The following is a 27699-nucleotide window of genomic DNA, read 5'->3' as shown; positions in this document are numbered from 1 at the left end:
CCAGGATGTGGGTGAGCACATTCTTTATTTCTGCAGTCTCTTACCCCTGCTCCTCTCTGTGGCTGCTCTATGCTGCCCTCGCCTGCTCTTTGTATCAGTTGTTTGTATCAGTAAAACCTCAATCTTTAGGTTAAATTGCCGTGTTGACACTTGGTGATAAATAAGTGGGTTTTGAATTGTAGTTTGGGCACTCGGTCTCTAAAAGATTCGCCATCACTGCTTTAAACCAATCAATGTGCAAATATCAACATTTTTGAGAAAATACAATACATTTGATCAGATGTCAAAAAATATTCCATAAAAAATAAATTGTGATCAGAAATCATAAAGAAAAATTATCTCTATAATACCATTTTTACCAAAAATACATTGTAAAAAAAAAGAAGTGTAATTTTCTACAGTACAATATTTATTTCTATTTTTCTCAAAAGAATTTTCATTTTAGGCCCCCCAAAAATTGAAAATCAATGTAAAAAGTGTATTTTACTAGAATAAAAAAAATCAGGGTAATTGTTCAGTTGTATTGCCAGTTTTATAGCACGACCCGTAGCGATTTACGATCCCACAGGCCGATGAGCTACAATCTTCCTGAGAAAGGATTCATCAATGTATCAGATGCTTTCTTGCATGTTTCTACATGGAGCAATACACATATGTTCCATGTCCCTTCCTCTAAGAAACCTTCAATGAACCCTGATAGGATCTACAGAGAATAGACAAGACGTCCTTTACAGTGTTACACACTTACTCGATACTCAGTCTAATTTCATCATTCATTTTACTTTCTGCTTATAAATGCATTCATTAAAATAATGAATATCTGCATTGAGGACAGTAGAAGAACTAGTTTGTGTTTGTTCATCAAGATGCATTATCTTGGTTTCGTCTTGTAGGCAGAGTACTGGAGAGGTTGCTCCCGTCGTTCAGAGAGTTGCTCCGGTGCGGTGTTCTGTTTGTAGACTGACCGCTTTGTTGGTTTGCTATCAGGTGGTGAATCATATCGGTTATGAGATTGAGTTTATGATCCATTTGAGTTACCTACAAATGTATAAAAAAAAATTCTAACAAAGAGAATAGCATAGATACAGACCACACTCCATACACATTTCACACTACCCGTGAGCGCTGCCTGATATTGTAGCTTATCCATAACCAAATCAATGGGGCACTGAGTTGCAATACCAGACTCACCACATGGACAAGAGAGGCACAGTTTTGGGGAGAAATAAAGTAGATAGATCCCTTAATGCAATATTGGTTAGCCATTTAGACATTGTTGTTTTAATTGAAAACTAGAGTTGGTGCGATTCGTTTTGCAGCACTCGGTCCATCGGCCACGTCAGTAATCTTTGGATGCTGGACAGGAGTCTCAAGACCTGCCTTCTACCTTCCAATATTCCCTGCTTCTCTTTTGATTAGATGCATCTTTATAGTTACAGAATGATGCATATGTGACATTGCATCAGGCCGGCTAATCAGTAGAACAGCTGTGGATGCCGGCATGTAGGAGGTGGTTCTCAGGGCTCCGATGCAGCGGTCACAGATTATGGATGTGACTGATGGACTGGGTCCTGCAAATTGACTCGCACCAACCCTATTGGAAACCTTTGTCAGATTGAACTACTTAGTGAACTCAGAAAGAGCTTTCTGTCCACATCCATGAAAGTAGTAGCCAACACTTAAAGGGGTTTTCTACTACTCGGACATCTCCTTCTCCATATATATATTTTTGCCCTCAGTAAAATAATAACACCTATACTCCCCTCCAGTGTTTCAGCCGTTTCGGCATTGGCTCTCCTTGGGATCACGTGACATTGTTATGTCAAGTGATCCCTGCTGCCAATCAGCGCTGGCTTCACTCTCCTTGCCTCCAGTTATATCACATACCTGTACATCCGGAGGAAGTAAGAGCAGCAACAGCTCTTACTTTCTCTGGATGCATGCAAGTTGGCCAAAGGTGGAGAGAGTAAAGTCAGCGCTGATTGCCCTAAGGAATCATGAGACATAATGTCATGCTGTCATGCAAGGTGTGGGAAAGACTAAGTGCAACACAAAGGGAAAAGGGAAAGGGAACCCAGACTAGGGAAAGTGGGGAGTGGAGAACTCCTAGGCTGATCTAGTGTCACCCTGACTCCACTAATGTCCCTTTATTGGTTCTTCACCAATCGCCGCACGTGTACCTCGGCCTGTCTTTCCCTGGCATTAGGCTCAGGCTAGGGAACAGAAAGGATGAGCACTAGTTGATCCCCACTAAACACTAAAGACAACAAGGGGGGACAAACAAGGGAAAATCGCTTAGCTTTAGTCGACTCCAGACAAATCCGCACACGTTCTCTAGCACCAGAGAAGAAGCACTGCTCTTGCTCAAGCCTTCACAAGGGGTAATGAATATCGCCGGCACCTCCCTCTGTCTCACAACAGGTATTTATACATCCAGGCCAGAGTGTTAATTAGCCAGAGGAAGCTAGCCACTGGGTCCTAGAGATACATATTCTAAGAAGTTGTCTGTAAGGCCAAACGAAGAGATCTCCTGCAACCAACTGCAGGATGACTGTCTGTCACTTCTGACACACCCATGACACACGCAGTGGAATCTATGTTACATAGGGAAATCAGTTACCTGATCCAGAAAGAAACAGTGAGGGCTTCCCCAATGACTGGTCCAGTCTGTAGAGAAAGGAAAAAAATCACTGGTGTAATCAAAAAGTATTTTTATTGAAGAGAAATTCCACCCAAAACTTGCAAACTGCCTCTTCCAGTGCCACCTATTAGAAGTAGCAATCCTAAAACTCAATATCAACCTTTTAACAAGCCTTGCCACATGATTTAGGATAAATGGCAAACTAGAATCTCAATTTGCAGCCATGGTGTTCCGGGGTGTTGCCCCTCGGCAGTGCAAAGCATGAGATCTGATTTGGCTGTGTGAGAGACTTCAGAAGGAAAATCTTTACCCCTTAGATCCCAGTGAGGAGAGTGAAATGCCAGAGTAAGGAGGCTTATAAACCATGCAATGGCTCCCCGGGGAGCTTACGAGCCTCCTTACACTGGCATTTTTTAGACAAATCATCTTACTTTTCCTCTAAGGATTCAATTTTCTTCCTTTTTTTCTATTACTTTATCACTGTTGATGACTCCCACTGATTTGCTATAGCAATGAGATGTGCACATATATACATATATACAGTTGAAACCATAAGTTTACATACACTATATAAAAAGACACATATGCATGTTTTTCTCAATATCTGACATGAAATAAGAATAAACCTTTCCTGTTGTAGGTCAATTAGGATTACCATAATTTTTAATATTTGCCAAATGCCAGAATAATGAGAGAGAGAATGTTTTAAGGCATTTTTATTACTTACTGCAAAGTCAAAAGTTTACATATACTAAGATTACTATGTATTTAAACAATTCTCGACTGCCCATATGATGATGCCATGTGTTTGGAAGCTTCTAATAGTTTTTTGGGCAACATCTGAGTTAATTAGAGACACACATGTGGATGTATTTTAATGCACACCTGAAACACACTGCTTCTTTGTGTAGCATCATGGGAAAGTGTAAATAAATCAGCCAAGATATCAGGAAGAGAATTGTAGACTTGCACAAGTCTGGCTCATCCTTGGGTACAATTTCAAGATATCTGAAGGTGCCTCGTTCATCTGTACAAACAATTATATGCAAGTACAAACAAGATTGGAATGTCCAGCCATCATACCACTCAGGGAGGAGACGGGTTCTGTGTCCCAGAGATGAACGTGCTTTGGTCCGAAATGTGCATATCAACCGCAGGACAAAAGCAAAAGACCTTGTGAAGAGGATGGCATAAGCTAGTAAGATTGTCAGAGTGACAATTCAGTGAAACGAGTACTGTATCAACATGGGCTGAAAGACCACTCTGCCAGGAAGAAGCCATTACTCCAAAAGAAAGATAAAAAAGCCAGATTAATGTTTGCAAATGCACACAGGAGCAAAGACCTTAATTTTTGGAGACATGTCCTGTGGTCTTATAAAACTAGAATTGAACTTTTTGTGCATAATGACCATAGTTAAGTTTGGAGGAAAAAGGGAGAAGATTAGAAGCCTAAGAACACCATCCCAACTGTGAAACAAGGGGGTGGCAGCATCATGTTGTGAGGTTGCTTTGCTGCAAGAGGGACTTGGTGCACATCACAAAATAGATGGCTTCATGAGAAAAGAAGATTATGTGGCAATACTGAAGCAACATCTCAAGACATCAGCCAGGAAGTTAAAGCTTGAGCAGAAATGGGTCCTCCAAATGGACAATGACCCGAAGCAAACTGCCAAAATGGTAACAAAGTGGCTTAACACGTTCGTGACCAAACCAATTTTTTTAAATCTGACCAGTGTCACTTTATGTAGTAATAACTCTGGAATGCTTCAACATATCCCATAGCTTTTGAGACTGTTTTTTGTGACACATGATACTTTATAATAATCATAAATTTAGGCTGATATGGTTTGCGTTTATTTATAAAAATATCAGAAACTTGGCAAAAAAGTTTTAAAAATTGCACTTTTCAAACTTTGAATGATTATGCCTTTGATCCCAATAGTCATACCACACAAAAACAGTAATAAATAACATTTCCCTCATGTCTGCTTTACATCAGCACCATTTGTAAAATGTTGTTTATTTTGTTAGCATTTTAGAAGATTTAAAACTGTAGTAGTTATTTTTCATTTTTTTCAAGGAAATTTACAAAACTTATTTTTATAGGGACCTGTTCAGTTTTGAAGTGACTTTGAGGCTACGTGCCCACTATGCATTTTTCAAGCGTTTTTGCTGCGGAATTTTCAAAGCGAAAACGCTTAAATGCTTGGTAATGCGTGCCCCATGGTCCTCAATGATAACCCGCATGTGCTGTGTGTTGGTATATGCAACAGTTGTGGACTTCTTTGTTTGCGTGAAGGAGGACTTTATGCTCATCTGACAGTAGATGGCGACGTTGTGTAAAGTTTCCTTGTTTACTGTATTGTAAAAGAAAAAAAGTCTCTCTTGTATTTTCTATTTTGTTCTTACTTCCTGGTGCAGTACTGTGTGACTGTGCGTTTTTTCCTTTACCTCATGTTCTGAGAAGTAAAAGCTTGTTATCCCATGTAATCTGCTCTGTGAAGTTTTATACTGCAACTGTGGGTATCCAGAAGCTGTGCAACACTGTGCACATGCTGCGGAAATTTATGCTGCGGATTAGCATTGCGGAAAAATCTGAAGCATATCCATTAATTTTGCGGAAACGCAGCGTAATTGCCGCCATTGACTTGCGTTGAATTGCATAATATCTTAATGACTACATGTACACATGTGGATATTAAGTGATTCAATGTGTGGATGGTACCCGGGTCTGGAGAAGAGGAGACTCTCCTCCAGACCCGGGTACCATAGTACCTGTAGTTAAAAAAGAATAAAATAAAAAACAACATTATACTCACCTTCTGATGGCCCCCAGTGTCCTGTATGGTGCGTCCGGTGTCTTCGGCGGCTCGTGGTGGTGTAAAAGGACCTTCCATGACGTCATGTAGTCATGTGACATTATCCATTGTCTGTCTTTCCAAAAGTGACAAAAGGAAGTGCAGCCATATCGGTTGTGATCTTTGAATTAATTTCTCAGAAACAGACAGTGAACAGTCATTTTGTCAGGATGTTATATCAATGACTAAGTCATTAGTTTCCAAGAAGCTGCTTTAAAATTGATAAACTACTTCTTCCTATTTTTGCAGCGCTGCAATATTGCCATCTTATTAGAGAAGAGCAGTTAAAGAGAATGTGTTATCAAAAAATAACCAATTGTTTAAATTACGTTTTTACATAAAATTTATTTTTTTCTTTTTACTTTTTTTTACTATAGTAACCATCTAAACTAAAAAAACACACCCACAGATCTTGCAATTATCACCCCGGCCAAAATTAGTTTCATATTTCCTGTTGTATACAGAAGATTTTTCAGCAGTTTTATTATCATTTTTCTTTTTTCCTCTCCTTCTTTCTCCCTTTTCGTGTGACATAGCTGTATGAGGGCTGGGGGAGTTTTTTTAGAGGAGAGCTGTAGTTTTGAATGACACCATTCATTTTACCCTACAATATACTGGAAAACTGGAACAAAAATTCCAAGTGAAGTTAAATGGGATTGCGTTTTTCATTGTTTTTGCTGCCGTATTTGGGTTTTGTTTCTAAGGTTTCATTGTGCAGTGAAAATGACCTGTGAACATGATTCTTCACGTCGAGCAAACTTGAAAAAACAGATATCAAACTTGTATAGTTTTATTTTGATGGTGAAAATATTTCAGCGATTCGGTCGATAGAGCTTTATGAGGGCTTGTTATTTGCTGAGGTTTTCATTAATAACATTTTTTGGGATCTATACGATGTTTCAATCCCACTTTTTCATGTACCAACATGGCAGCCATGGGGGCGGTCAGCAGGCTCATGGTTGCCACTGAAATCCATAAGCAGCACTTTCACTTAGTGAAGGGGAGTGGAAGGCAACATCCCATGGGCATCCAAAATGGTGAACCTCTGGGACATCGCACCTTAACTACCACGGTCTGGGATTTACTGCAGCATCTAAGTGTTTAACAGCAGCAACCAGAGCTGCTCTAATAGCGGCTTTTACAGACAAATACCGGCAGTATAACACAGCTGGAATCTGCAGGTATATTGCGGGTTGAGTTGCAGAGTCCACTCCACACACTTGCACCCAACATGCACTATACATGTAGGGCAGATAGGGGTTAAACAACAGATGACACGTTCCTTTTAAGCACTTAAGAATTTATTTATTTTTTACTTTGCAGATAGTATACTGACATATGCTTTGTACTTAAAGGGAATCTCTGCATTAGTTAATGTCTTTTTGTTAGAAGGGCCCCAATATGCTGACTAAAGTATGATCTGTTGCTGGCAATCTCAGCGATAAGCAATTTGTTGAAAAATCTGGCAACAAGCATTTAATTCTCCTGCACTGCCACCAAAAGAAACAGGAGGTACTGCACAGTTTCCATTGAAATCAATAAGCTGAGTATGTAATGAATGAAGTACTGGGACCTTTAAAGTGGGACTTACTCCATGTAACTGCTCTCTAGTCTGCATAAAATGGGTTCAGGTTTACAACGGAGAATCCCCACTATTAACCTGTATAGTGCCCCAAGTATGTGCAAGTGGTTTCTAAACCAGACAACCTCATTAAGTCTCATAACACCTTCGTCAATAAACAGGTATTCTCAAATTACTAAGTTGCTTTAATTAGTTAAACAGCATGAACATACGCAAGTTTGCCACTGACTAGCTTTTTCTATCTGCTGTCATTCTCCTTCAATGAGAGCTTTTATCTTACATAGTGTAAAGCTCATTTCCATGGAGTTCAGCCACTAGTAGACCTTGGTAGAGAGTGTGCAGTAGTCACATTCCAGGAGAAAAGTTAACTCCTAACATAGCGTTATCTCTGTCCAGCCCATTCATTTCTATACGCCAGTTAGCTGCTCCCTGCCTTCTCCCTTTTGGCTCTTGTGCTGAGCTTTATAGTTCTAATAATACTACAGCTCTGCTGCTCATCAGAGCTATCACTCAGGGAGAAGAGCCCGTCCTGCCAGAAATCAGGAAGTAGGGAGACTGCACAGCTCTGAGCTGCTCAAGAGATCACTTATGAAAATTCCTTTTAGGCGTCAAACATTTCCTTTGTTCAAATGGAAAGAATATAGATCTACATATTTTAGATTGTGTATGAACTACATGTCTGAAGTAAAAATAAATGATTCTAAATAAAAAAAAAAAAAAAATATATATATATATATATATATATATATATATATATATATACAGTACAGGCCAAAAGTTTGGATACACCTTCTCATTTAAAGATTTTTCTGTATTTTCATGACTATGAAAATTGTACATTCACACTGAAGGCATCAAAACTATGAATTAACACATGTGGAATTATATACTTAACAAAAAAGTGTGAAACAACTGAAAATATGTCTTATATTCCAGGTTCTTCAAAGTAGCCACCTTTTGCTTTGATAACTGCTTTGCACGGTCTTGGCATTATCTTGATGAGCGTCAAGAGGTAGTCACCGGAAATGGTCTTCCAACAATCTTGAAGGAGTTCCCAGAGATGCTTAGCACTTGTTGGCCCTTTTGCCTTCACTCTGCGGTCCAGCTCACCCCAAACCATCTCAATTGGGTTCAGGTCTGGTGACTGTGGAGGCCAGGTCATCTGGCGTAGCACCCCATCACTCTCCTTCTTGGTCAAATAGCCCTTACACATCCTGGAGGCGTGTTTGGGGTCATTGTCCTGTTGAAAAATAAATGATGGTCCAACTGAACGCAAACCGGATGGAATAGCATGCCGCTGCAAGATGCTGTGGTAGCCATGCTGGTTCAGTATGCCTTCAATTTTGAATAAATCCCTAACAGTGTCACCAGCAAAGCACCCCCACACCATCACACCTCCTCCTCCATGCTTCACGGTGGGAACCAGGCATGTAGAGTCCATCCGTTCACCTTTTCTGCGTCGCACAAAGACACGGTGGTTGGAACCAAAGATCTCAAATATGGACTCATCAGACCAAAGCACAGATTTACACTGGTCTAATGTCCATTCCTTGTGTTCTTTAGCCCAAACAAGTCTCTTCTGCTTGTTGACTGTCCTTAGCAGTAGTTTCCTAGCAGCTATTTTACCATGAAGACCTGCTGCACAAAGTCTCCTCTTAACAGTTGCTGTAGAGATGTGTCTGCTGCTAGAACTCTGTGTGGCATTGACCTGGTCTCTAATCTGAGCTGCTGTTAACCTGCGATTTCTGAGGCTGGTGACTCGGATAAACTTATCCTCAGAAGCAGAGGTGACTCTTGGTCTTCCTTTCCTGGGGCGGTGTAGCATGAACATGAAAAATGGCTATTTTATATTTCAAATCCATATTGAAATATAAACCAGACATCTCAGCATTTGTAGGTGTCTTACCTCAGTAGACTCTAGGGGTCATTAGTCCAGACATACTAAAGCATTAGGTTAAGTTTGCGAAGTCTGAGGTTTAATCTTTATTACTGAAGGGAATTAGCCTTTTGTATACTCTGTGTTTGTCATCCGATGTAGAACCAGAGACAGACGATTGCACAAAATTGTAAATAAAACTACAGACATATGATTTAAGATGGAGAAGCTTATTGTAGTACTAAAAATATAAGTGGCTATCTGAAACCCATTATGATGTATCCCACCTTTAATTAATATTCTAATTATATATTCTGTGTTAAGGTATACTTTATCTGTGAATGTATCTCACTGATACATAGCTTCTTAACACAATATACTCTCTGGGAAGAAAACCTTGTTCTGGTTTATAACCCAGTGTAGGATTTACTCTTATCTTACTCTTATTATGTAAACATTATGACAGAAGTAGAATTGTCCGTGAACAGGTCTTGTCCAGTATTGCTCATCTGTGATAGCTGGCCACTGTCACAAGATTGGAATGTTGGACAACAACCTATGAACTTTCATGCTTACATAATATTAAGTTGGGTAAGCGTTTTTCTAAAGTATAAAGCTGTTGAAGAATTCAGTTATGGCAGAAGCATTGTGGACCTTTGAAGAGGACGCTCTTCAAAGTGTAGGACCTAGGACGCATTCTCTGTCCATCGCTGAGTGCTTCTCCAGCTGAAGTTTCCGGACAGATGATGTATATGGTACTAGGGAAATCTTTTTCTTCTTCTATTCAATAGTAAGTATGTAACCTTTATAAGTATTTAATATTAGTAACCTTTAATCTACAAAAGTGTACGCAATATCATAATATCATACTATTCCTTTGATTCTGTATTTTATCTTTCAAATTATCTATTATAAATAAAATTGCGTTATATTGCAAGTGGTTGCCTTCTTTAAAGCCGTATCCAAACCTTATTGCTAAAAACTTGGCAATACATAATTTGGCGTAGTCAGCAGGATACGCAGAAGGCACAGAAGTTCTTTTTATTGGAAAGTAGAAGGGACTCTGTGTGATAGTGTGATATTGCGTAAAACATGCCTCTCTTTAAGAAAAAAGAGATTGTAAGTGTTTCTGTAGAAATTCCAGGGTGGGAGCAGGCTCCTTACCATATTTTGGCCAAAGAGTGGTCGCAATGTGTTGGATTAAGTGAATCATGGGACAAATGTTTGAATGATGCTGAACCTGATGATGTCATTGAATGCTTGCAAAAAGTGAGAGTGGAAAAAAAGCAGGAATTGGGTGCTGTGAGCAGGAGAGGATGGATTTTGTTACATGCATGTAGAAAACAGCTTGAGGAAAGAATATGTATATTAACAAAAGTTCAGGAATTGGAAAGACAGTTGTGTGAGGCCCAGAATGCATTGGTTATAGCACAGTGTCAGAATAAGTTATTAATGGACAGATGTGATGGATATCAGCATTTAGCAAAAAAGGCAGCGGTATGTGTAGCGCAGTATAAATACAGAAGGAGACGAGGGAAGGTTAATAAAAAGAAAGTTGCTTTGGCCATAGCCAAATCAGGAATAGAGTGTAGCCCTGATCAATGGGATGGTGTCCACAGGGATAAAATAGATGGGATTGGTACTGACGAGATGTGGAAGTTGTATCAAAATAGAGGACTTAATAAAAAGTCAGAGGTTTCACATAATAGAAAGGTTACAGTAAAAGATTCTGAATCCCCACAGCAGGGGGCGGGTGGGACACGGGGAGAGAAAGGGCCCACTTCCTCCTCGTCGCCAGCAAAGCCCACAGCACTGGGGTTTGAGGATCTTTATGCTGAAGTTAAATCCTTGATACAGGAATTCAAAGCCCAACAGAAGGGGGCATCATTTTCTTCTAATATGATGTCTTCATCTGAAATGGGGGATCGATGGAGGGAGACAGATAAAAGTGATTGACATGCTGGCCACGCCCCACAAATATTGGTAGATACAGGGGCGGAGGCCAATTTGATTAATGGAACTCCAAAACAATTCAGTGAGTGCAAGATTATAACTACAGAATTAGGAGGAAAGCAAATTGAGGCAATTCAGGACAGAGCAAAACCAGGAGTTAGTGGAATCTCCACATTGTATGAGAAGGTAAGCAAAGTCGCTATGGGACTTCAGCAGCAGGAGATGCCCTTTGAACAATTGATTCCTGAGCAGAGGAAACAAGCGTGGTTTACAGAAGGGTCAGCTAGGTACCAAGGTAACAACCGTGTGTGGAACGCAGTGGGCTATCAGACTACAAGTATACATAACAAAGAAGTATGAGGAAAAGAGTTGTGGCAAGATATCTGGGCAATTGTACAAATAATTAAAGTGACTGTGTTTCATGTTGATGCTATTTGTGCTTCAGATCCCGTGGAAAGATTCTTCAACTCAGTAGCAGACGAACAGTCCAAAATATCAGTCACTGAATGCAGTAAAGACTGACACCACTGAGGAGCTGCTCGGACTGACACCACTGAGGAGCTGCTCGGACTGACTCAATGGGCACAGACCAGAGGGTGCCCATCAGGTTAGATGTAATCAAGGAAACAATTATGAAATGTCCAGTATGCCAACATTCACAACAAAGACCTGTCCCCCATGTTGTTAGGGGTCAAATAGCCCGAGGTAAACTACCTGGACAAATTTGGCAGGTAGATTACATCGGCCCCCTTCCACAAGATGGAGGGTGTGTATATGTATGCACGGCTGTGGATACATACTCAGTGTATATGATGGCTTGTCCGTGTAAAACGGCCAATGCTAACAGTACCATTAAAACCATGGAAACCATAATATTATATTACGGTATTCCATTGCAAATTCAGAGTGACAATGGTAGTCACTTCAAGAACAGGAAACACCGTTAATAAGAATGATTACCCCCAATTTACAGATCATGCCTTTAAAAGCTACTACCACAGGACAGACAGTTCTCTATTGGGAACTAGAGCCAGGGGCTCTGGGATCTTATAGAGCCACCCCACAGGCAGCAGGACTAGATTTACACTCTCATGAGGAAATTAGATTAGAAATAGGGGTGGTAAAGGCAATCACAACTGCTATAGGATTACAAATGCCTCCTGAGCATTTTGGTCTTATAGCTCCAAGATCAGGTTTGGCCCTGAGAGGAATTCAAGTGATGGCTGGAGTGATAGATCAGGATTATCAAGGTGAAATCAAGGTACTCCTGTTGAATAGTGGGGATAGTGACTTGTTGATCCAAAAAGGAGACAGGATAGCTCAATTATTAATTTTACACCCTTACACCCGTACAGATGGTAAAACTCTTTGAACAGCTCGGCTTCAAAAGCAGGGCCTTGATCCGTCAGCATCTTATCTGGGTATCCATGGGGCCTGCAGAAGTATGCTTGAAACGTCCTTGCTGCAGTTTCTGCCATCAGATCCTTGATGGGGGCTACCACCAGGAACCGGGAGTAGTGATCCACCATGGTCAGGGCATAGGAGTATCCTGACCTGCTGGGTGACAGCTTGACATGATCCAGGGCAAAGATCTCCAGGGGCTGGGTGGTCTTGATGGACTGCAAGGGTGCTTTCTGGCTGCTGTAGTCTTTTCTTCTGAGGCTACAGGGTCCACAATCCCGGCACCATCTCTCTATGGAGCTCCGCATACCAACCCAATAAAACCGACTCTTCAGGAGGGTTTCCAGTTTCTTCCAGCCAAAGTGCCCTGCTCGATCGTGGTAGGCCTCCAACACCATCTGGATGTCTGTCCTGGGCACTACGATCTGCCATACCATCTCATGGGTCCTAAGGTTGACATACCTCCGGCACAGCTTCTCTCTATAGATGAACAGCCGGCTTCTCTCATTCCACAGTTGCTTGGCTTGTGGAGGAGCGTCCTTCTCCAGGGAGTAACCTTCCTGGGTTATCAGTTCTTTGATACGGCTGACAACCGGGTCGCTGTCCTGGGTCTCCTTCACAACTGCTATAGGATTACAAATGCCTCCTGAGCATTTTGGTCTTATAGCTCCAAGATCAGGTTTGGCCCTGAGAGGAATTCAAGTGATGGGAGGAGTGATAGATCAGGATGATCAAGGTGAAATCAAGGTACTCCTGTTGAATAGTGGGGATAGTGACTTGTTGATCCAAAAAGGAGACAGAATAGCTCAATTATTAATTTTGTCTATTCAGAAAATGAAAATAATCAAGGGAACAGCTCCTACAATAATAACAGTTGGAGGAGACAGAGGTTTTGGCTCCACTCATTTTCTGAATGATGGTGCAAAAATCTTGGTGAAGCAACCTGGAGATTAAGGTCCTCCAGAACCTGCAGAGGTGATCGCCCTAGGGGCAGACAATGTGTTAAAAGTGAAGAAGCCAGGACAAGAGAAGTGGGAACATGTTCCTGCAGACAGGTGTTATCTCAGAGACTAATGTATATATATTTCCATTTTAGACTCAAAATTGGAGATGGTGGATGATCGGTGTTACAGGCACGGTCCTTTTGGTCTCTGTCACTACCCAACCGTTATACAGAAGGGAAAGAGAAACGCCGGAGAAGGAGAATGAGGTTTTATGGAAAATTAAGCAGAATTTATGGAGTTACTTGGCGCAACTGACAAACATGAGCCATTTTTGTATGGCAAAGACTGCTACAGCTACAAATGTGTTGGAAACTTGTATGGTAGCTATACCAACCCCCTTACGACTGTGGACCAAATTGATAGGGGGATTTATCCAAGTTGAGAAGGTAGAAGAAGGAGATGTGCTTCAGAATTATACATACAACCCGTATTACGCTTGTATAAACTGTACTGGAGAAGATTTTATTACTGAAGATATGATCACTATAAAGACTCAAAAGATTGCATCTGCTGAGCTATGTTATCAAATGACTTGCGACCAAAATAAAATAGGTAAATGCCAGCAAATGAAAATAGAAAGAAAAACAGGGAATAATGAGATTGATATTATTTGTAGTTCCCGTACAGGTAAAGATTGTAAGAAAATAATGTCGGGGAAAATATGAAGTGTAATAATACAGTAACTTCCCCCTCATACATACAACATGCAAAATTGCCCAAGGGGTGGATGTTTTCTTGTGGGAATATAACTTTCCCATCTCGTAAAATTAAGCCTTCAAAAAGGGGATTTTTTTCGCTTATCAGAAAATTGTAATTATAACGTAAACTTACTAATTGAATCAGAAATTCTAGGAATATATTTGACAATGGTAGGATCCCCTGTCATAGCGGTATATGCTGCCCATACTGTAGGTAGATTATCTTTTCTTGTGGCTAGATCAATAAATATTACTAGTAGAGCTTTAGAGAATATATTATTGGATATACAAAGTTACCAAAAAGCAATTTTACAAAATAGGGCAACCATAGATTATTTGTTGTTAATTCATAATCATGGATGTCAAGAGTTTGGTGGGATGTGTTGTTTTAATCTGTCTGATCACAGCCAAGATTTGCAGTCTCAAATAGATCAGTTACAGGATGATGTTAATCACATCACACGAAGTGATGGTAAATGGTGGGACTGGTTATTTTCCTAGCTGCCTGATTTTGGGTACTTACGCTATATTTTAGGAGTAATTTTTGCAATAATTTGTGCATGTATTGCTTTATGTTGCTGTATACAATGTATTCCTTCTTTGTTATCTCTATGTCGCTCATCTGTTGAAGTTATTCCTTTGGGATATGGCGTTGGATATAAATAATATATGGTTTCCGATAACTGAGGGTGGATTGTAGTATGAACATGAAAAATGGCTATTTTATATTTCAAATCCATATTGAAATATAAACCAGACATCTCAGCATTTGTAGGTGTCTTACCTCAGTAGAGTAGGGGTCATTAGTCCAGACATACTAAAGCATTAGGTTAAGTTTGAGGTTTAATCTTTATTACTGAAGGGAATTAGCTCTTTGTATACGCTGTGTTTGCTAGAACCAGAGACAGACGATTGCACAAAATTGTAAATAAAACTACAGACATATGGCTTAAGATGGAGAAGCTTATTGTAGTACCAAAAATATAAGTGGCTATCTGAAACCCATTATGATGTATCCAACCTTTAATCAATATTCTAATTATATATTCTGTGTTAAGGTATACTTTATCTGTGAATGTATCTCACTGATACATAGCTTCTTAGCACAATATACTGTCTGGAAAGAAAACCTTGTTCTGATTTATAACCCGCTGTAGGATTTACTCTTATCATATGTAAACATTATGACAGAAGTAGAATGGTCCGTGAACAGGTCTTGTCCAGTATTGCTCATCTGTGATAGCTGGCCACTGTCGAGGGATTTGAATGTTGGACAACAACCTATGAACTTTCATGCTTACGTAATATTAGGTTGGGTAAGCATTTTTCTAAAGTATAAAGCTGTTGAAGAATTCAGTTATGGCAGAAGCATTGTGGGCCTTTGAAGAAGACGCTCTTCAAAGTGTAGGACCTAGGACGCATTCTCTGCCCATCGCTGAGCACTTCTCCAGCTGAAGTTTCCGGACAGATGATGTATATGGTACTAGGGAAATCTTTTTCTTCTTCTATCCAATAGTAAGTATGTAACCTTTATAAGTATTTAACCTTAGTAACCTTTAATCTACAAAAGTGTACGCAATATCATAATATCATACTATTCCTTTGATTCTGTATTTAATCTTTCAAATGATCTATTATAAATAAAATTGCGTTATATTACAAATGGTTGCCTTCTTTAAAGCCATATCCGAACCTTATTGCTAAAAACTTGGCAATACACATGGGCAACTTTCCCGTCTTGCTCTCATGAGGTACGCTGGAGCACAATTGGTGGAAATCACAGGTATGTGATTGTACAAATCTACCCGGTCAGGTAGTTTGTCTGGCCACTGATTCCTTTCTTCTAGAGGTAAAGTCTTCAGCCGGTCTATGACGATATTGTTCATCTTTTCACATAGACCATTGGTTTGAGGATGTTACGGCGTAGTCCGAATCTTCTTACACCCGTACAGATGGTAAAACTCTTTGAACAGCTCGGCTTCAAAAGCAGGGCCTTGATCCGTCAGCATCTTATCTGGGTATCCATGGGGCCTGCAGAAGTATGCTTGAAACGTCCTTGCTGCAGTTTCTGCCATCAGATCCTTGATGGGGGCTACCACCAGGAACCGGGAGTAGTGATCCACCATGGTCAGGGCATAGGAGTATCCTGACCTGCTGGGTGACAGCTTGACATGATCCAGGGCAAAGATCTCCAGGGGCTGGGTGGTCTTGATGGACTGCAAGGGTGCTTTCTGGCTGCTGTAGTCTTTTCTTCTGAGGCTACAAGGTCCACAATCCCGGCACCATCTCTCTATGGAGCTCCGCATACCAACCCAATAAAACCGACTCTTCAGGAGGGTTTCCAGTTTCTTCCAGCCAAAGTGCCCTGCTCGATCGTGGTAGGCCTCCAACACCATCTGGATGTCTGTCCTGGGCACTACGATCTGCCATACCATCTCATGGGTCCTAAGGTTGACATACCTCCGGCACAGCTTCTCTCTATAGATGAACAGCCGGCTTCTCTCATTCCACAGTTGCTTGGCTTGTGGAGGAGCGTCCTTCTCCAGGGAGTAACCTTCCTGGGTTATCAGTTCTTTGATACGGCTGACAACCGGGTCGCTGTCCTGGGTCTCCTTCCAACTGTAATGAGGTAACGGGTTTAGTGTCTTACCGCGATACCTCCTGGAGGTGCGCTGCTCGTGTACCATCCCATTTCTGTGGAAGGCAGGTAGCTCAATCTCCTCCAGGTCATCCACTTCTTCTTCATTGTCCGACTGGTGAGGCATTCTGGACAGGGCATTGTCGTTGGCGTTCTTGTGGCCTGTCCGGTATTTGATGGTGAACTGATAGTTTGACAGTCTGGCCATCCAACGCTGTTCCATTGCTCCCAAATTGGCTGTCTCTAGATGCGTCAAGGGGTTGTTGTCAGTATAGGCCGTGAACTTAGTGGAGGCCAGGTAGTGCTTGAATCGTTCAGTGATGGCCCAGACCAAGGCCAGGAGCTCCAACTTGAAGGAGCTATAGTTTTCTGGATTCCTCTCGGTAGGACGAAGCTTCCTGCTGGCATAGGCTATCACCTTCCTTTTGCCATACTGCTTCTGGCTTAACACAGCTCCTAGTCTCTCGTTGCTGGCATCAGTGTACAGCAGGAAAGGTTGGCTGTAGTCAGGGTAGGCCAGGATTTGTTTGCCAGTCAGGATCTCTTTCATCACTGCAAAGGACTCAGCCTGTTCTTTACCCCACTGGAAGGGGGATTTTGCCTCTGTTGGACTGTCCTACCAGGAAATCTTGCAAAGGCACTGCCTTCTTGGTGTAGTCCTTTACAAATCTCCGGTAGTACCCGACCAGTCCCAGTAACTGATGTACCTCCTTGAGATTCTTCGGTTCTGGCCATTTCTGGATGGCTGTGACCTTATCCGGGTCTGGTGCTACGCCTTCTGGACTGACGATGTGCCCCAGCTACTGAACCTTCTGTTTAAGCAGGTGGCACTTGGAAGGTTTCAATTTCATCCCATACCGGACAATGCTTCAAATACCTCCGCCAGGTGCTTCAAATGGTCCTCATAAGTCTTGGAGTAAACTATTACGTCATCCAGGTATAGCAGCACGGTCTCGAAGTTACGGTGTCCCAAACAGCACTCCATCAATCTCTGGAACGTTCCAGGGGCATTGCAGAGTCCGAACGGCATGCTGTTGAACTCGCAGAGTCCCATCGGGGTAGTGAAGGCCGTCTTCTCCCGGTCCTCCTCAGCAACTGCTACTTGCCAGTACCCACTAGTGAGGTCAAGGGTAGAAAAGTAATTTGCAGACTTTAGTGCAGCCAGGGATTCCTCTATATGGGGTAAAGGGTATGCATCTTTATGTGTTATGCGATTTACCTGTCTGTAATCTACACACATCCTCATGCTTCCATCCTTTTTCCTGACCAGGACCAGGGGAGCTGCCCAAGGGCTACAACTATCTCTTATTACCCCTGCTCTCTTCATATCATGCAACATTTCCATCTCTTTTTGGTAGTGTGCTGGTGGTATGGGTCTGTAACGTTCTTTGATGGGTGGATGGTCACCTGTGGGTATATGGTGTTGTACCCCTTTAATCCTCCCAAAATCAAGTGGGTGTTTGCTGAATACCTGTTCGTATTCCTGGACCACCCTGTGTACACCTTGTTTTTGATGGACAGGAGTGGCGTCAGTCCCAATATGGAGCTGTTGACACCAATCCACCTGGGTTTCGGAGTCATTGTCCTCCACAGTGTCTGATGAGGTCAAGAACTATACTGTGTGTATGGCATCATCATTCACAGTATACAACCGGGCAACAGTGGCGTATCTTGGTAATTTAACTTCGTCCTCCCCACAATTTAGGAGACGTACGGGTACCCTCCCATTGCGTGCATCAACCACCCCTCTGGCAGTTAAGAGTGTAGGTTTGTGCTCTGAGCCAATGGGCTCCACTACCGCCTGGTAGTTCTGTCCTTGAGACCTATTGCTGCCCTACACCAAATCAGCATTTCACTCATCGGGGGAATCACAATGGGTATCGGGTCTGTCACCCGTACATTACCGATCTCACCACCTGTTAGCTTTACCTGTTGCTGGTACAGGAGGGCTCGTATCTCTCTCTGGAGCACCTTCCTCTGCCCTGGTTTGGCAGTGTCAGCAATCTGTTGGAGCAAAAACAACACTTCTCCCAGTTACCAACAATATTTGTACCAAGTATCATATACAAGTCTGTATCACCAGGATTAGACTCCACTACAATCAGTCCTTGGTCTTTTAGTTCCGCTCTCCCCACCTTCACTGTCACATCCTTAAACCCTACTAGGTTAAGAGAAAGGCCGTTAGAGGGATACACAGAGAGGTTCGGGCTGGTGGCTGGAGTTCATCTACAGACCAGTACCTTTTGTAGAGGACATCAGGTATGATGGTTACCTGCGAGCCGGTGTCCAGCAGGGCAGGTGTCGCAATGCCATCCAGCACAATGGACAGGAAAGGTCTTCCTCACACGAACCGATGGTACCAGTTTCATAGGCCTGGTTGATTTACTCCTGGGTGTCGGCCCTCGGCCCCAGGGTTTGCTCGTTTAAAGGACAGTTCTGCGCTCTGCGACCTGCCTTGTGGCAGCGGTAGCAGATGAAGTCTCCTGTAGGGCGACGTTGGTCGTTGGTCCTCCCACGGGGTGGTGTTGTCCTCCTCCGGGGTGACGTTGTTCTCCTACGGGGTGGCTTTGTCCTCCTTCTTCTCCTCATCCAGGGGACATCTTCAGGGCTGTCGGCCAGTAGGATCCTTCCTTCCGGCTCAGGCTCCGTCTGTAGCTGCAGGGTGCTCAGGACAGTGGCCAGGGTTTTACTTAACTGGCGCACTTCAGAGCGTAGTCTGTCCAGCTCGCTACGAGGCACTGTTTGCATTTTTGTTTCAGCCGTTAATGAAGGAGCAGTGGGCGCTGTGGGCACTGGGGTGGCCCCACCCTGGTAGCGCTGGATAGCAGTATCTGTTGTTTCCACGGACTGCAGACCCTTTATAGCCATGTCCTTAAGGGTGTCAAAGTTGGCATCTGGATGATCTAAGGCCCACCACCGTACAGTTCTGCTCTCCTCCTGGGACCTCAACCCCCGGATGAACTGTTCCGTCAGCATTTTATTTTTATCTTGCATGCTGGCTGGACTAACCTGTTTCAGGGCCCCAGAGCCGTGGAGTACTCAGCAGCCGGGCCTATGGATGCTTGCGGGGGATATTATGGTGGCTGTCCCGGTCCGTGGCCCAGGGAGGTCAACAAAAGGGGAAATATTTACAGGGGATTATAAGAGTTTGTGACGCCACCTGTGGATTGCGGCTAAAGGGAGCCGCCGCTGCGGAGAAGTCCTCTGAGGCAGATGTTAGGGCAGCTTATGATGGAACGGCTCCCCACAGGTGGTGCGGGCCTCAGGGCAGCGTGGGGGGTAATGTTTAGCAGTGCAGGGGAGAGACAGCCAGGGCGGTTCAGGAAGAAATGACAGACACTCACACGGGGGTGCGCTTCGGTACCTTTACTGGTGTCGGTGTGGTATGGTCCAGGGTACTCGGTAGGCAGGGTGCATTTCTGGACTCTCCCCAGTGAGCGGGTATAGGGCCTCCTGATCCGTCGCTTCCACTTGCTAAGCTTCTGACCTGCCTGGAGCAGGGCATGGCTTAATTACTGTCTCTCTCTCTTGCACCTGCTGACCTGGTGGTAGGGCCTTCTCTTGGAGATCACTCTCCCTGGACACTGGGGCCTCCGTGACTCCTAGCCCTGGTGCTGTAGTCAGCGTTGATCGACCTGGGACTTGTAGTCCTCCAGGTGTCCGGTGATCCCTACTGGGTATGAAGGAACCTGGAAGGCGCGGACCCGATGTCCGGTATATATTTCGGGGTGAGCCTGGTACGCTCCTCTGCCCCCTCAACTCCTCTCTACTTTTCTCTTTGCCGTCAGCCACACTCGGGGCCCTAACTCCTCATTCGTGCCGTAGGCCTTGGCTCGCCTAAGCACAGCAGCCAGCGTGCTGCCTCTTCACTGGTCTAAGTGCCAGCACACTCTCTCACAACTCCGAACTCAGCTCCTGGCTTCACCTTCCCTATGTATATGTCCCTAATGGGCTCCCTCAGCTGGTGTGAGGTGGAAGGGTGGAAGTGTATGAATGTAGTGAGGGCCTCTTGTGGAGAAGTCAATCCATGCACCCAACTGGGTTGTGTGGCACCTAGGCGTAGCAGGACGCCACATATGGGCTGTAGTCAGGACATGGTAGGAGCCCATACATTCTGCTGCCTCCAAGAATATATACTTGGTAGGAGCCTACAGATTCTCCTGCCTCCAATAATATATACCTGACAGGAGCCCATACATTCTGCTGCCTCCAATAATATATACCCGACAGGAGCCCATACATTCTGCAGCCTCCAATAATATATACCTAACAGGAGCCCATTCATTCTGCTGCCTCCAATAATACATACCCGACAGGAGCCCATACATTCTGCTGCCTTCAATAATATATACCTGACAGGAGCCCATACATTCTCCTGCCTCCAATAATATATGCGTGACAGGAGCCCATACATTCTGCTGCCTCCAATAATATATACCCGACAGGAGCTCATACATTCTGCTGCCTCCAATAATATATACCTGACAGAAGCCCATACATTCTGCTGCCTCCAATAATATATACCCAACAGGAGCCCATACATTCTGCTGCCTCCAATAATATAAACCAGACAGGAGCCCATACATTCTGCTGCCTCCAATAATATATACCTGACAGGAGCCCATACATTCTCCTGCCTCCAATAATATATACGTGACAGGAGCCCATACATTCTGCTGCCTCCAATAATATATACCCGACAGGAGCTCATACATTCTGCGGCCTCCAATAATATATACCTGACAGAAGCCCATACATTCTGCTGCCTCCAATAATATATACCCAACAGGAGCCCATACATTCTGCTGCCTCCAATAATATATACCCGACAGGAGCCCATACATCCTGCTGTCTCCAATAATATATACCTGACAGGAGCCCATACATTCTGCTGCCTCCAATAATATATACCTGACAGGAGCCCATACATTCTGCTGCCTCCAATAATATATACCTGACAGGAGCCCATACATTCTGCTGCCTCCAATAATATATACCCGACAGGAGCTCATGCATTCTACTGCCTCCAATAATATAAACCTGACAGGACCCCATAGATTCTGCTGCCTCCAATAATATAAATCTGACAGGACCCCATAGATTCTGCTATCTTCCAGAATGTATGGGCTCCTTCCAGGTCCTGACTACAGCCCATACATTCTGGCTGGCTCACTAGTAAAGACGCTAGAATGCATGGGCTCCTTCCAGGTCCTGCAGTCAGGACCTGGAAGGAGCCAATACATTCTAGTTTCCACCCGAAAATGATGATGTGTGCACACACCCTTAGGGTGACTCGTCACACCCAGTGCCATGGAAAAGTTTAGCAGTTGCCCAATCAGATTCCATAGGTCATAGCAGACAAGAGAGTGAGTTGCACATGTGCGACCATCTCTCCTCTGATAGTGGTGCGAGGCAATGCCCCATTACTGTCACACAAACACAAAAAAAGTATATGGCTCAATGTGCCTGACAGAAGCTGCTTTGGAGGTTGTAATGGCCCCCTTATCATTTGGGCTCCTGTGCAGCTGCACAGGTTGCACCAATCAGTTGTCCGTCGCTGGTCCTATATATATACTGCAGATTAGCATCTCGTTTCAGGTGACGGTCAGAAGTTTATCTCAATGGGTGGCAAAATATTGCCCTGTGAGATGCCCGCCTAAAAATTCTGCCTTAGAATGGGACCGAGTGTGTGAAGTGGGATCAGGAGCTGTACCTGGTTCACACACAGTAAACGCTGACTGTCACACAGCTGGCATCTGTCTCAAACAGCAATTGCCGGCGCTAAGCATCAAATGCAGCTGTTAACCATTTAGATTATGCTGTCAATTTCTGACAGCGGCATTTAAATGGAGAAGTTACTGCTAAAGCGATTGTGGGGTACCGATAAGCTGCCGGAGGCCAAGGGAAGGCCTGATCCACTGCCATTTAGGCTTTCCAGTCACATTAAGAGGTGGGAAAAAATATATTGTTCACCCTTCTCGATTTATGGCAGTCCGTGGACATCGGACTGAACTCGGATGTCTACCGAGTGAGATTAGATGTTTTCCACGGACCCATAGACTTGCATTGCCAATTTTGATCCAACACTCGGATGAAAATATGACATGTCACCAATTTATTTTTTTTTCTCCCTCGGATGACTGGGTCAAGTGCACAGCCCAATATAATAACATGGATACGAGGGCTATCCGTGAAAACCAAGGATAACACTCGTCCGATATAATAGGTCGTATGCTCAAACCCTTGCTCTGATTCATTCTCATCTGGACTACTGCAACTCTACTAAATATTCTCCCTTTTACTAAACTCTCCTCTCAAATCCATCCTAAATGCGTCAGCGGGGCTCATATTTCTGTCCAGCTGTTACACCGATGCTTCCACCCTGTTTCAGTCATTGCACTGGTTGCATCTGCTAAAGAGTACAATATAAACTTATCAATATCACCCACAACACTCTCCACAGTTCTGTACCACCCTGCATCTCCTCCCTCACCTCTGTCTACCACCCTATCTCCGTTTTCTGTTATGCTAATGACTGTATCCTGACATGCTCTATAATCCAAACCTCCCACTCAAAATCTTCTCTCATGCTGCTCCAGTTCTCTGAAATGCATTACCCCAAACAATCTGGTTAATTCCCAGTATCCACAGTTTTAAATGTGCTCCAAAACCACATTTCTTTAGACTAGCCTATCACAGTACCTCACTAATCTAATCATTGCCCGTTCTCTCTTCTTAAATTCTTAGAATCTTGTACCTTCTGTCATCTATTCTCAACAATCCGTGCACTCAGTAGCACTTTGTATCTGTCCTTATACAGGTACTGACTGATGACTGGTTCATGAAGCGTTATGTGAATACCCCTATTTATTAGAATGACGACTGGACTATACAATACAAGCCCCTTTTGCTCATCCTGCTATTTTCTAATAGATTGTAAGCTCTTGCGAGCAGGGCCCTCACTCCTTTTAGTTTTTGTTGAATTATGTGTTACGATGTAATGTCTGATATTGTTTTTACAAGTATTGTAAATTGCTGCGGAATATGTTGGTGCTATAAAATAATTATTATTTGCACTCATGTATATTTAGAATATGGAAATTATTTTTTATATTCTAGAGTACTGATATAGCAGCCGCCATATGCTGTGCTATGTTAATAGTGGAGCGCACCACATCACTGTGCGCTAGTAGTGGACTACAGCTGTCTTATTAGTGGCTGCTACATCTGGATTTAGAATATTGTAAGCGTTAATTAATAATATGGAGAAAAAAATGTCTCTGGAGCTCTACACCACGGGCGGACCCTGGGAACTTATTGTAAAAATGTGAATCCTATTCCTGGGAGTACAGCAGTGTTTCTTTACACCTGAATATCTGACAAAAGAGAGAAGTACTGCATAAGGCTAAGTGCCCATGCTACAGAAATGCTGCATCTACCTGGCAGGAAGAAAGGATGCGGATTTTACATGCGTTTTTCTTGCCAGGTAGAAGCGTTTGTCAAGCGTTTTTGCATGCATTTCTGCATGCGGGTTATCAAGCGCTTTTCCAAGCGATATTAGCATTGCTTATAAAAGTGCTTGACAATTTGGTCACACTATGTAAATCCATGCAACCGGCATGAATTTATATAGTGTGGCCAAGTTAATAGTTAAAAAAAAGAATAACAATGGTAAAAAATAAAAAAAACATTATACTCACCTTCTGATGGCCCCCGGTCATTTCTCCGCTGCGTCCTGTCTCTTGTACGGCTCGCGGTGGTGTGAAAGGACCTTTCAGGACGTCATTTAGTCATGTGACAGGTCACGCGACGTTCTATGGTACCCGAGTCCCCTCTTCTCCAGACCCGGGTAACATCCGCACATTGAATCGCTTAATATCCGCATGTGCACATGTAGTCATGCGGATATTAAGCGATTCAATGCAAGTCAATGGCGGCAATTACTCTGCGTGTCCGCAAAATTAATGGACATGCTGCGTATTTTTCCGCAATGATAATCCGCAGCGGAAATTTCCGCAGCATGTGCACAGCACATGCGGATTATCATTGGGGACCATGGGGCAGGTATTACCAAGCGTTTTTTTAAGCGTTTTCGCTGCGGAAATTTGGCGGCAAAAACGCTTGAAAAACACATAGTGAGCACGCAGCCTAACTCTTCAAAGGTGTTGTCCATGATCTGAAACTTGTGTTTTTTGTCTAAAAACAGCACCACAACCTGTCTACAGGTTCTGTGTGGTATTGCAGCTCAGCTCCATTTATTTCAGTAGAGCTGAAGTCCAATGCCAGTCACAATCTATGGACAGATGTGATATTGCTTTTGAAAGAAAACAATAATGTTTTTCTAATCCTGTATGTGAAGATCTGAGGTTGTGGGTTGCAATAATCACTAAGACAAGTTAACGATGCAACAATAGTTCATCTCTTATGACTCGCCCCCTGGGCCGTGGGGCACGCGGAACCGGGCAATAGGGAGACGCTGGGAGTAGTAATGGCGGCCTGGTCCCGCGGCTCAGGGTGGTCAGACCAATGGTAGTCTTCTACCGTACTTTAGATAATGTCCGACTACGCCACCCGTGGATTGCGGTTATTAGGAACCGCCGCTGCAAGGCAGTCCGCTGGGGCTGATGATATATGCAGCTGGGATGGTGTGACTCCCCATGGGAAGAGTGCGACCCCAGGGCAGTGTAGTGAATGGTGGGAGTGATGGTGGTGAGAGTCCCAGTACCGGTAGTGCTGGAGGCGCAAAGGAGCACACAGACAACAAGTTACTGTCCAGGGTCTTTACTCACAGTTCATGTGCTCCGGGTCACTTCGGCACCAGTAGTGACCGCCCGAGCCGTGCTGCGTCCACCAGGTGTGGGGCTCGGTCAACTCCCAGGCAGTTCAGAAGTATGGCTCAGGACCCCCTTTTGTCCTTTCTCTGGCCTGCCTCACCAGTGACCCACTTTTGTCCAGCTGCCGCGGACCTGTGCGGTTAAACGTGGGCCCCGTCCTCCGCTGTCCTATATGGTGCCTTCCTAGCAGGTTTGATGAGGTGTTGCACCAATAAATCATCACGACGACCGGTCTTTGGCTGAGGGTAGTTTCTCCTCCACCAACTTGGGATCCGGTACCCTTAATCTGCCTGACCCTTCACCCTGTATTCTCGTGGGTTCTTAGGGTCCCTTCCACCTTCTTGTTCCTGAGCCCTTCTGTTTCTCTGTCTCTTCTTCTCCCTTTCTGTTCCTTCCTGTTCTGTCTTCTCCTTCCCTTGGCCTCTTCTCCAGGCCCACTTCTCCTTCTCCTCTCAGGCCCTGGCCTTTTCTCTAGGCCTGCCTCTGGAGCAGCACTCAGCCTGAGCTGCTGCTCCCTGTCAGCTCTCCTCTCAACCTCTCCTCACAGACTGAACTGAACCAAGACCTAAGATGGTGCCCACCTTTTATACCTCCCTCTGACCATGAGCCCAGGTGACCAGCAACCAATGGGCTCCTTCCTATGCCCAGAGACCCACCCCTATCTGCTCCTACACCACTGGGTTTTCCTCCCCCTCCCCACTCCAGCCAGGGACAGATGCTGTCGTGCCTGCACTTCTGTCTAGTGGGAGCACCGTTGAGCTGTCCCTCGGAAATGGGGTGTGTGTGGTGCATGCAGCTTACTGAGTCCTGGTCCACACTCCATCCTTACCCGGGAGTGGAATATCACACCTCTGGTTTGAGGTGCAATACCCCTGTAGCGGCCGAACCCTCGGGGTGCTACACTTACATCAAAGGTTTTACTACGACTCTAGGTAAATGGCCAAAATACATTGTCCCCAGTGCACAAGATACCCTTCCTGGGGCGGTAGTTCAACTGCCTTTGTACCAGGCGATACTCACTGTTTCCCAACTTTTGGTTGGCTCACAGATTTCGTATCGTCAACCAGTATAGTTTGTATTCACATTCCTCGCTCCTCCAGACGACAAGATAAAACGATAGAAACACAGGTATCCAGTAGCAACAGTCCTTAAGAAAGTTCATCAAATCCAGACGACAGATTCCACAACTGTAGCACATTTATCCAGCCCAGTGATCAACCGATCTTCAAACTCCATAGGCCATTCATCCATGGATCCAGGATCTCAGCCTAGATCCTTTCCCTTCAACGTCATTTCACCAACTTCCTAAACATGGGGCTTTTTTTCCTCCCTTCATGGGAGCATTTGAGGGTCATCAGAGAGGTTCACATACAGCAATTTGAATTGGTTTTAGAAATAATATTTTTCTTTCATATATTTTCACGTTTTGGGTGCAGTTTTTGTTTATGTCCTAGATCATATTTATGACTTTTTAGCATTGTATAAATAAAGGTTACATTTTATTATTAGATCCCTTTATGATTTCTGACTTTTTGAGACCTCTATATAAATTTGACAAATAACCTGCAGATTAACTGCATATCTGCAGGTCAATAGCCATTCTTTCACGTGACAGGTTCCCTTGTAGGGTTGTCGTATGAATGCAATCCTTAATAAACCCAATCCTGTCTATGCTATATATACCCTTGTCCAGATCTATATTATAAAAGTATACAGTTGACATCTATCTGATGGATACATTTTTTGGCCAAACCTGTTTTCTAGCTTGCACGTTATATTCATGCTGCAGTGTGGACTTACTTTACAGAGTGTTTTTTATAGCAGCGTGCTTTAGTAGAGGCATTTCCATGGGGATTTTTCACTTGATGTGATATGCATGTAACATTTTACTGTATATGCCGTGCTGCCAATGTGGTTTTCTGTAAAAAGATGTAGTAAATTAATTATTAAAACACTGCGCTACGACAGCCATCAATTACATCCCATAATGATACAATAACCAGTACAGTTCTATTATCCTCATTAGACAGTGGTGTACACAGTTTATTGTATAGACCTTTGCTGCACAATGGGACAGTGTTCATTTATGTAAAATAATCCATAGATGTGGGACAGGTCCATAGGGATATGTACAAACACCCTCCATATAAATGTGCATATATAAGCTAACACTGCCCCCCTACAGCTTCAGTGGCTGATCTCAGGTGCCCACAG

At 43.6% G+C, this 27699-nt stretch overlaps 2 long non-coding RNA genes across 2 annotated transcripts; one reads left to right on the top strand and one right to left on the bottom strand.

The window, feature by feature from the left end:
* Positions 1 to 451: 451 nt before the first annotated feature.
* Positions 452 to 27353, bottom strand: LOC141184076 (uncharacterized). Its single transcript, XR_012258867.1, has 3 exons — positions 27286 to 27353; positions 2621 to 2667; positions 452 to 1038 (listed from the first exon to the last, which is right to left on the bottom strand). It is a non-coding gene; the product is annotated as an uncharacterized lncRNA (long non-coding RNA).
* LOC141184075 (uncharacterized) lies at positions 9571 to 14244 on the top strand. Its single transcript, XR_012258866.1, has 3 exons — positions 9571 to 9747; positions 11356 to 11517; positions 13408 to 14244. It is a non-coding gene; the product is annotated as an uncharacterized lncRNA (long non-coding RNA).
* Positions 27354 to 27699: the final 346 nt, after the last annotated feature.

This window comes from Phyllobates terribilis, unplaced genomic scaffold (genome assembly GCF_046119375.1).
Source record: "Phyllobates terribilis strain yellow unplaced genomic scaffold, ASM4611937v1 Scaffold_39__1_contigs__length_11870865, whole genome shotgun sequence".
Taxonomy (NCBI): domain Eukaryota; kingdom Metazoa; phylum Chordata; class Amphibia; order Anura; family Dendrobatidae; genus Phyllobates; species Phyllobates terribilis.
This window is presented reverse-complemented; position numbering and strand designations above follow the sequence as displayed.